The sequence below is a fragment of the Rousettus aegyptiacus genome, unplaced genomic scaffold (assembly GCF_014176215.1).
Source record: "Rousettus aegyptiacus isolate mRouAeg1 unplaced genomic scaffold, mRouAeg1.p scaffold_m13_p_14, whole genome shotgun sequence".
Lineage (NCBI taxonomy): Eukaryota > Metazoa > Chordata > Mammalia > Chiroptera > Pteropodidae > Rousettus > Rousettus aegyptiacus.
In genome coordinates, this window is record NW_023416289.1 from 43,792,034 (window position 1) to 43,803,298 (window position 11,265).

Below are 11,265 nucleotides of genomic sequence, written 5' to 3' on the forward strand. Positions count from 1 at the left end.
GGGGTGGATGGGGCGGCTGCCCATCTGTCCCCTCCCCCCTCATTGTCCCTAGAGCCAAGGGGGATGGTAGGGGGCTGTGGTCCACTGCAGTCTGGATCCTCCCCCTCCATCTTCCTGGAGGGAGCTGAGGAGCTGGTTGCCATGGAGACAGGGAAGAGGCGAGAGGGATGCAGGGAGATACTGGGGTCAGGCAGAGATCTACACCTTAGACCCTTTGAGTCACATATGCTCATACGACACAGGTGCACATCCCAACATCCATGGAGATGGGCATAAAGTTTCCCATCCCCAGTTGCACAGGACCTCATGCAGACACACAGGTATACATTCAACAGTTTCACACAGGCACGCTCGATGCATGAAGATGACTCATGGGGGAATAGGCGTGCACACACGTGTGCACACACACACACACACACACACACCCTCACCCATAATACATAATGCACATTCATCCATGTGGAGCCAAAGCCATTCCACGGGCTCGCACACACGAGCAGACACACATACCTCTAACATCCGTGTATATCCCAGATGCACATACTCAGAGCCAAAACAACTCCACACTTGGCCACACACACCCTGAGAATCTACAAGAACATGATCACAGCCACAAGACAAACACCTATGTTACATAAGGCATACATGTTAGTGATGTGTGATATACACACTGCTGGACTCAACTGTGCCTTCCACACAATTGGGCAATCACACACATTGACATACATGGCCCATGTAGTCTAACGCATGCAACACACGAGTCCTCACAGGCTACTCAGAGACATCACAACACGCATGGAGTCCTGCATGCTGCTCGGCCCCCACCACCGAGTCATGCCTGCAGCCCCGGCTCCACACACACACACACACACCCCCGTTTGGACACACACAACAGCATGGTCGGTCACGCACTCACACTCACAGACAAACACAAACCTCCTCCTAGATATTTTTAAACCCAGGCTAGTTCTGCTGCTATGGCAACCACCCCAAACCCATTGCCATAGCAACCCAACGTCAGCTTTCCAAGCACCAAATCCTGGGGGATTGCAGGGCCCCAATCAGAGGCCGGTGGAGGGGGCTGCTGCATTCTCTGCCATCATCCGTGCCACCCCGGTACCCCCACCCTAGAGCCTTCAGGGGAGCAGCCACCCGAGACTGGGCAGGGGCTGGATCCAGGGACACCATCAGGCTGGGCAGGGGCAAGGGAAGCCCTCTATTCGTTTTTCCTTCCTGCCCATCAGAGTTTCATGCAGGGGCTAATGGGACAAAGGTCAGCCTGCGTCTGGACACACACAAGCCTAGGTTCAAATCCTGACTCTGCCGTTTACATGCTGTGTAACTTTGGCATGTCCTTATCCTCTCTGAGACTTACGTTCCTTAATCTGGAAAACGTTGCTGCTTTTGCTGTCAAGCACTAACTTCCCAAAGGACTATTGTGACTCGGTGGTGAAGAGCCCAGGCCGACCTGCATCCAAATTCCGGCCCTCCCACTTTCTAGCTGCATGAACTCAGGAAAAGGCTTTTTCTTCTCTGCAACAAAGTCTGGGAGGCAAAGAGGAGCCCAATTATACAGGGCCACTGGGAAGAGTCCCAGCAGAGGGGCGTGGCCGCTGACGTTAAGACCATCACACTGTATTCCAACTTATTTAAATCTTAAGCATGGCCCAAGAGGTCGGTACTATTATTATTCCTGTTTTGCAGAAGAGGTAACTGAGGCTTAGAGAGCTGGGCTGGGATCACACACAGCTATAAAGTTTTGAAGCATGAGATTTGAACCCAGGTGGTCAAAGACATGTCCTTAGCCATTTCTCTCTCCTGCCTCTCAAAGATGGGAGATTGGAGAAGGGTGATAGAATGGTGGATTCTAGGAAATGCTTTCCAGCCCTACTTTTCTAGCCTGCAAAACGGGGATTCAAATGGTCTTGCCAGCTGCAGTGTTGGAGGCTCTGAGGCAGCTTGCACCTGGGGGCTTTGAGGACAGGCTGGCACACCAAGTGCTCTGTGAAGGGGCAGGCAGATTGGGAGGGGGAGGAGGAGTGGGCAGGTGGGTAGGCAAAAGAGGGTGGGGACTGACTGGGGCTCAAGCCCTGCTTTTCTCTTTCCCAGCCCTGTGACCTCAGGAATGAGCATTGTCTAGTCTGACCTCAGTCTTCCCATCTGTCATCTGGGAATCATAATGGTGTGGTGAGGAGTCCAAGAGCTAAAGTAGGTAAAACCACTTGGCATGGGTCCCGGAGAAGAGCTGATATTAATATCATCCGTCCCATCTGTACATAGGATTTAGGAAAGGCAGGACTGTGTTGTGCAGGGTTGTACAAATTTTTTTGACCCATAGTAAGAAATACACTTAATCATGATTCAATACTTATGGTGCTGTGCAAGAAAAGTTTCATAAAATCATACTTCCCCTACACCTTAGTCTGTCCTATGTCTAAACTATAAGCACAGACTCTGCTCTGTTCTCTTCTATTGAAAAACGCTGGTTGACTTCACAGTCCACTAGCCAGTCGTGACCATCGGTATGAAAAATCCTGATGTGGTAGCTACAAGATGGAATCCCAGAGTCTCTGGGAGATTTTAAGTAAGGGGGTGACATGGGCACCAGAAGGGCGATGGAGGGGAAGGGGCCAGGCAGGGGCTGGGATGGAAACAGAAGACTCCAGGAAGAGGGGTTCTTTGTCTGGACCCTAGTAGGGGCAGGGGAGTTAGAAAGATGTGGTCAGAAGCTGATACAAAGCAGTTAACACGGTGCATCACAAGCAACGTATAGTGGGTTATGAGTATCGACCCTGAAGATAGATTCTCACTCATTCACCTGACAAAAAAATATTCACTGAGCACTTACTATATAGCATTGAACAAAACAGACACAAATTCCTGACCTCATGAGCTCACATTCTAGGCAGATAGACAATAAACAAGCAAAAGAAGTAAAATATATATTGTGTCAGGTGATGATAAATGCCATGGAGAAAAATATGTCAGGGAAGGGGATGAGGGTTCAAGGTGCAGGGGGCAGGGGAGGGGCTGCAGTTTTAAACAGAGTGGACAGGGAAGGCCTCACTGAGGAGGTGACATTTGAGCAGAAGCACTGAAGGAGGTGAGGGAGTGAGCCATGTAGATCTCTGGGAGTAGAGGGGTCCAGGTGGGCAGAAGGAAGAGCAGGTGCAAAGGCCCTGAGGCAGGAGCATACCTGACAAGTTGGAGGAGGAAGGAGGAGACCAGGGAAGCTGGAGAGTGGGAGGGATGAGACCAGGGACTTAGGCAGGGAGCCGACTGTTTCTGTCTTGGGGGCCACAGGAAAAACTTAGCCTTGGTTTCCCCATTTACGAATGGGGTGATAATAAAACACCTACCTCTCAGAGCTCCTGGCTTGTCTCAGTGTGAGAGTTGAGATAGAGCTCATGGCACAGAATGTGTGCTCAACAAATACTGCCTGTCATTGTCACTTTTATTATTCCCCAGGTTCCCAGACCACGGAAATTCTGTGTATTGTCCAGCAGGGCAAGGATGGGCTTTGGGCAGGAGACAAAGAGAGAGGAGTTTTGACTTTGCATGGTGATTGTTTGCTTACCTGATCCTGGGGATATGTGACTCAGAGAATCTAGGAGTGAGACTCCATGCGCTGAGAGGGTCTTTAGGGTTTTTGTTTTTTTTTTTTTTCTGTTCCTACCAGCCTTTTTGTAGCATAGGGAAATGGAGGTCCAGAATGGTTTTAGCGTGCCCAGGAGCCCACAGTGAGGTGGGGGCCGAGCCAGGGCTGGAATCCATCCTGCCCCTGTCTCTCAGGCCTGCGCGCCCGGTCCTGGCGGCCTCCTCAGTGATTATGGCAACTGGCCGCCTCCCCTCCCCCCAGCCTCAACATCTTCCTATGACTTCCTACTGCCTCTGGGATAAATTCCAAACTCTCCCGGTTGTTCAGGCCAAAAACCTTGCATTTGCCCTTGACACCCCCCTCCTTCCCTTACACCCACATCCCATCCATCAGAAACCTCTTCTGCTGCACCTTGAGTTTCCGAATCTGACCCCATCTCGCCACCTCTATCAATGCCACCAAGGGCCAGGCCCCCAGCAGCATCCGGCTGGATTCTCACAGGAGCCTCTTCCCTGCCCCCTATGCCCAGCCCTCCGCCCTTACCTTTTAAAAAAGCAAGTCAGATCATACACTGTGCTGCAAGAGAAATTTTTTTTTTAAAAAAAGGGATTTCTGTAACAACATTGGGGAACAATGTAGATTTCTTGCATCTCTCCACAGGGCGTGGCTTTACGAATATTATGAATGGGGAAACTGAGGCATGGGGAAATTAAGTCACTTGTGACAGACCTGCGATTTGAACCCTAGCAGCCTGGCTTCTGAAGCTACTCCCTTAACAGTTTCGTCACACTGCCTCCCTTTCTTACTTTTTCCTCTCTTTTCAGCCAAGTATCTCCAAGTTTTCCGCACTCCTCCACCACCAAATTATCCCCTTCCTAGGGAATCTGGATGCTTCTCTAGCCTAGAACCACAGTGCCAAGGCTTCAACTGACTCTACGCAATCATTTCTGGTTGAATTTAATTTTAGTAATTTCCCCCTTCATCTGCCACCTCTCATAGGCACTCACTCTAGGGTGCTGAATTTCTGGCCTTCAGTCTTCCTTCTATCCTTTCAGTAAAATCCATCCATATCCTTAAAGTTAATTTTGTTCTATGTGTGTTTTAAACTTGCAAAAATGCCTCTGAGCCATAAACTCATCTTTCCTTCATTGTGCTTTCTGAGAGCTCTCTTTGTGGCTGTGCTTATTTCTAGCTCGTGCTGAGTGAGTCTACAGACTGTGCAGAGGCTGCCTGCGCTTCCGTCCCAGTCTGGCTGCTTACTAGCTGGATGACCTGGGGCAAGTTACTTAACCTCTCTGGGCTCCCATTTCTCCATTTGTAAAAGGGGTGTTGTTCAATAACAGTACCTTTCTCATAGGGCCGTTGCAGCCTGGCATCTTAAAAGTGTTTAGCACCAAGCGTTTACTAAGCATTCATGTGAAGCTTCTCCTTCTTTCATACGCTGTGTGGTATTCTGTTATGTATTTTACGTGCCACTTCTCCAGCTCTCATAATGGCCGTCAAATTCCTTCCAACCCTTTGCTACCCAAACCATGCTCACTGCTCGTTCTCGTATGTACGTCATTCGCGAGCCTGCTGGAGAGCAGGGAAACTGGGTTGTCAGCCATCCTCTTATTTAAACTTCACAGTATTGCCAGATTGCTCTCCAGAAAGGATGCACGCGATTCCACGCCTACCGGCAGCACTGGATGACCGTTCTTCCATACACTCCTCTAGAACTTGATGTTCTTAGACGGTCTAATTTTGGCCAATCAAATGGATGTGAAAGTTCTCACTTTATGTACTCTCTTATGTAGATCGGCTTGGTTTCTCTGGGATTCTTTAGTCTTCGACTCCACCCAGAATTACTAAAAAAAAAAAAAAAAACCCACAAAAAAAAACCCCAAACACATGCATATCTCTCTCTGTCTCTCTCTCCCTCTCTCCTTCACCCCTCCCTCTCTCTTCCTCTCTCTCTTTCGCTCTCTCTCTCTCTATCTCCCCCTGTAAGGCTTTGAATAATAACACATTAATATTTTAGTCCCTGTCACAGTCAACAGGGATCATAATAGTACCTCCCTCCTATATTGTTAAGAGGATTCAATGAGATGACGATGGCCACGCTTTGCTGAGTGTTTACTGCATGGCAGGTGGTGTGCTCAGCACTTTACACACGTTAATTCATTTATTTCTAACAAAACACTATGAGGCACATGCCGCTGTTATCATCCCCACTTTACAGACAAGAAAACTGACACAATGAGCAATGGACTATAAGAAGCAGAGCTAGGGTTCAAACCCAGGGAGACACGCTCACTAACAACTTTGCTGCCTCTCAATGAGACGATACAGGGCAAGCACCTAGGGCTTAAGGAATTACCTGTATTATCAAAGCTCTAATAATCAGATGGGACAATCTAGAGGGGCTTGGGGGATGCTTGCCAATTGCCTAAGCAAATGTGATAATGGATTTCGCTTTTGGGGTATTGTACAGGCATAATCATAATAATAGCATCTCACATTATGTGTGTGAAACCTGGAAGGGACTCACCTGGGCCTCTGCATCCCCATCTGTAAAGGATAGGGTTCGACAAGACCCTTGTCCCTATCCTTTTCACAGCCCCTCTGTTTCCTAAATCAAAGCACTTATAACTATCACAGTTGCTCTGCTTTCCAGCACTCAATGGGTACCAGGGTCCTGTTCCCAGCTTTTCTGTGAATGAGATCGGTGGGCAGTTCCCACCCAACTCTCCGCCTATTCCGTGGCTGCGCCCATTGGATGTGGCTGGACACACAGCCCGAGCTCGCTGCAATTCCATGATCACTCGCTTGGGGCGCACTGCCTAGAAGCCCTACTCACGTCCATTCACCCTTCCTCGCTCTGGAAGACTATGTCACACCTTGTCCTCCCTCCTTCAACCTCTACCACCTCCTCCCCATCCTCAGTCTCCCCTTTAACCCTGCACCTGCTTCCCAGAAAGAAGAGAGGCCATCAGAATAGAACTTCCGCAGGTCCCAGGACATCTGCCCTCTCCCTGAACCCGAGACTCCGTTCCTCCTGTCAACGGCAGACACACTCCCTGCCAAGCCACTTTCTCATGGGCATGCTAGGCCCATCCTTTCTCGCCTACCCAAGGACAGGAGTCAAGCGGTTCTCTCCCTCCTGCATCATCAATTCTCCCCTCTCTGCTCAGTCATTCTCAAGGGTGCAAAAACACGTTCTGATACAAACATGGTTGATCGCCCCATCCAGTGACAGCTCCAATGTTCTGTCTTTTACAACAAAACTCTTAAAAAAACGTGATGGGTACAATGTCTCCAGTTCCTTTCTTCCAAGCCTTCCTGAATCATTCCAATCAGGGTCTGCCTCCACTGCTTGGCCAAATAATTCATAATAATAATAATAACAACAACAACAACAACAACTCTTGAGGTTACCAGTGACCTCTAAGTGGCTCAATCCAATAGTCCAGTCATCCGCCCTCTTGTGACCTGAACTTTCCAACTGATGGTCACGCCCTCTTCCTAGGTTTTTCTTCCCTTGGCTTCTAAGTCACCCCACTCTCATGATTTCCCTCCTTTCTTAGTGGCTGCTCTTTCTCAGTCTCCCCTGCTGTTTCTTCCTCATTTCAGAGATTTTTAAATATAGGAGGGTCTTGGGGTTCAGTCCTTGGTCCTCTTCTCTTTCCTCTCTTCACTCCCTCCTTTGGTGGTGGGCTCCCAAATTTATATGTCTCCCTCGGCTGGACCTCACTCCTGAATTCAGACTCATACATTCACCTCTCCTCTCCATACTTCCATCTGGATGTCTGTTAGGAACCCCGACATGTCCAAAACCAAATTCCTGATCTCCACTCTCCTTTGCCCCCTCCCGCCCTATCTAATCTCAATAAATGAAAACTTCATCCTGGTTTCTCAAATCAAAAACCTTGCAATCATTCCCTCCCTCCCAATACCCAATTCATCAGCAAATTCTGTCAGCTCTACCTTCGGAATATATGCAGATTCCCACCACATCCCACCACCCCAGCTGCTACCACCTTCAGAAAAGCCACCATCATCTCTCATTCGAATTATTTTTTAATCTTTTGATTAAATTTTTTTTTTATTGAGGTGAAAGCCACATGACATAAAATTAAACATTTTAAAGGGCACCAGCTAGAGGCATTTAGTATATCCACAACATTGTGAAAGCATCATCTCTTTTTAGTTCCAAAACGTTTTCATCATCCCCAAAGGAGACCCCACACCCATTAAACAGTGACTCCTCATATTCGCCACCCCCCTCCACTCCCGCCAGTCTCTGGCACCACTAATCTGCTTTCTGTCCCTATGGATTTGTTAGTCTGGACATTTCATAGGCATGGAATCAATCATACTCAGTGTGGTCTTTTGTGTCTGGCTCCTTTTGCTCAGCATAATGTTTTTTGAGGTTCATCTACATCGTAGCATGTATCAGAACTTCATTCCTTTTTATGGCTGAATAATAGTCCATTGCATGGCTATACCACATTTTGTTTATCCATTCATCTATTAATAGATATTTGGGTTGTTGCCACCTTTCAGCTATTCTGAATGGTGCTGATATGACTATTCATGTATAGCTATTTGTTTAAACATCAGTTTTCAGTTCCCTTGGGTGTATACCTAGGAGTGGAATTGCTAGGTCACATAGTCATTCTATGTTTAACTTTCTGAAGAAGTGTCAAAATGTTTTCCACAGACTGCAACATTTTATCTCATTTGAATGATTATTTTTTTATTTGAATTATTTTAATGGCCTATCTTAAGATAAAACAGGAGTAAGAAGGGATTAAGAAGTACAAATTAGTAGTTACGAAATAGTCATGAGGATGTAATGTATAGGGAATATAGTCAGTAATATTGTAAAAATTATGTGTAGGGTCAGGTGGGTACTGGACTAAACGAGGGATCACTCTGTAAATTATACAAATTCTAACCACTGTGCTGTACACCTGAGACTAATATAAAATTATATCGAACGTCAACTGTAATTGAAGATTTCTTTTAAAAGGAGGAAAAAGGCAAAGGGAAATAAGAGGTTCAAATTTTCAGTTATAAAATAAATCATGGGGATGTAATGTATACCATAGTGAATATAGTCAATAACATTATAATATATGGTGTCATATGGTTTCTAGACTTATCATGGTGATCACTTCTCTAGGTATATACATGTTGAATAACTATGATGTACCCCTGAAACTAATATAATGTCGTATGTTAGCTATATTTTAATAATAATTTAATGTTTGTAAAATAATTTAAAAATAAACACCAAAAAACAAAAAGACATAAGTAAAATGTCTCTGAGGCTCTCCGCCTTTAGAGGGTCCCATCTCACTCAGAGCAAAATCCAAAGACTTCACAATGGCCTGCAAGACCCTATACAACTTGGCTCTGGTCCCAGATATCTTCTACCATATTCCCACTCACTTAATATTGACCCCTTCGCTGTTCTTTAAATGCATCAGCATCCTCCCACCTCAAGGCCTTTGCACTGACTGTTTCTTTTTCCTAGAATGCTCTACCCCTGTACCCACAAGTCTGGCTCCTTCACTTACTTCAGATCCCTGCTCGATGTCAGCTTCTCTGAGACATCATCTCTCATCATCCTATCCCCTTTACTCTGTTTTATTTTCTCCATAACACTTATTGCCACCTGACATTTATGTATTTATATTTTATTGTTTGTCTCCCTTCACCAGGCCATGGGCTTTTTCTGTTTGTTTGCTGATATACTTACCCCCAGCAGCCAGAAAAGTGCCCAGAACATGGTAGGTGCTCAATAAACACTTGATGAATGAATGAATGAATTGAACTCCATTTACAGATGGTGAAAGTGAGGCTCACTGAAGAAGCATGTCCAGTGGGAGGTCTCCGCTGGTAAGAGGAACTCTTGAGTTTTAATCCAGGTCTCTCTGATGGAAAAGCCCAACTTCTTAACAGTGGGCTAGAGTTTGTATTCATTTACAGGTGGGAACACTCACACCCAGAGAGGGAAAGGGGCCCCACAACCAAGTTGGTGGCAATATCGGGACTGGCTATTATGCCTCAGGGCAGGATTTCCGGTACTAGCTTTTGGTATGCAGTGATCACTCAATAAATGCATGATGACTAGTGTTTAGGGTAGTTTTATAGCAGAGCTCATGTAAGCCTCAGGGCCCCTGATTTGCATGGGCCCTTCCAAGGCCTTAGCAATTTGTTCCTACAATCCAATGTTTTTATAAAATTTACTAAAGAGGATATTTAAAATGCAATTGGTTGTTACCACTTACTTTTTCCAGTTCTGCTTCCCCCTTGCTGAATTTCTCTGTACCATGGCTGGTGCTGGAGCAGTTTCAGGCATTTATGGGACCTAGCTGAGGGGAAGGTGAGACGAGAATACATTTCGTTTGGGTTTTGTGGGATATTTCAATGGAGTTCACAGACACTTCCAGGTAAATGGAAATTACCTACCTAGTTATCCTGGTGTAGGAGTGGCTCCTATCATCCAAGGTGCTAACTCATCAGGTGCAAGGTCACACAATCTACGGTGGCATGAACTACCCTCTAGGGGCCAACTCCAGAAGCACCTGTGCAAGAGAGTTGGGTCAAGAATTAACAGGACTGAGCCAGAAGCTAGTCTGTGAAAACGTTTCCAGAACATATAGCTAACATATGAGTTTAAACTTCATAAAAGTTTTCATTAATATCCAAAAAATCTAGATGCCATCCCCAATACTGACTTGTGAAACTCAGACTTTTTCTAAATTCTAATGACTGAAAAAAGTTCCATCAAGCATGTTAGAGGAAGGATAATTTACTTTTTCTCTTCTCTCTGGAGATGAGGATATTATGAAATAAGTATATGCAGCCAAAAAAGTAGGAAACATATCACAGAGGTGCGTCAGGCAGTAAATTCATAAAAACATTACGTTATCACCTTTGGGGATTTTGCAATGTTTGAGGTATTTGTCAGCTCTTTTAAATATGGAATTCATTATTTCGTATTCAAAGTAAATTTTCATGTTCATACCCAATTTTGTGTTTGTGATTTTGTATTCCTTTTCTTTTGTATTCCTTGTATTTCCCTCCCCTCCCCTACTCTCTTACCAAATTCTGTAAGCTGTATCTGCCCTGTTGATGCCTCATTGGTTCAAAAGAGGGATGGATCATTCTCAGCTGTGTGGTCCCGGGCCAGTGGATGTACTTCTCTGAGCCTCTTTCTTTAGTGGCAAAACGGGGATCACAATAGCGCCTACACTGCAGAGTTGTTGTTAACTTTAAATAAGCCGAGGCCTGCATAGTGCTTAATGCAGGCTTGGAACGCAATGAGGGATGATAAATCTCAACCAGTCTGTAAGCTAGGTACACTTCCGCACACTTCCGCAGCTTTCAGACCGGCGGCCAAGCTCTTCCTGTGCGCATGCGTGTCCGAGTCTCACACTCCTCCTCCCCCCCACCCCGCCGCCTCTTTCCTCGGTGGGCGCGGCCTACACGGCTGCAGGGGTTGATGGGCGGAGTCAAGGGGCTACTTCCGTGATCCCTCCCTTCGTCAAGGGACAACCCTCTTTGTATGACTGGCATTGACGATTAGCCAGTAGTGATTGGACAACAGACTGATCCATCTCAAAAAATCTCTCCTCCGAGTTGCCCAATTGCAAGCTTTGGAGGGCGGGTTCTTC

At 46.3% G+C, this 11,265-nt stretch overlaps 1 long non-coding RNA gene across 2 annotated transcripts; it reads right to left on the reverse strand.

The window, feature by feature from the left end:
• Positions 1-4,140: 4,140 nt before the first annotated feature.
• LOC107515997 lies at positions 4,141-10,985 on the reverse strand. 2 transcript variants are annotated; one of them, XR_001598167.2, is made up of 4 exons: positions 10,694-10,985; positions 10,058-10,173; positions 9,877-9,960; positions 4,141-5,445 (listed from the first exon to the last, which is right to left on the reverse strand). It is a non-coding gene; the product is annotated as an uncharacterized LOC107515997 (long non-coding RNA). The 2 variants fall into 2 exon arrangements; XR_001598166.2 differs by lacking the exon at positions 4,141-5,445 and having other exon boundaries at positions 8,820-9,960.
• Between the last annotated feature and the right edge of the window lie 280 nt (positions 10,986-11,265).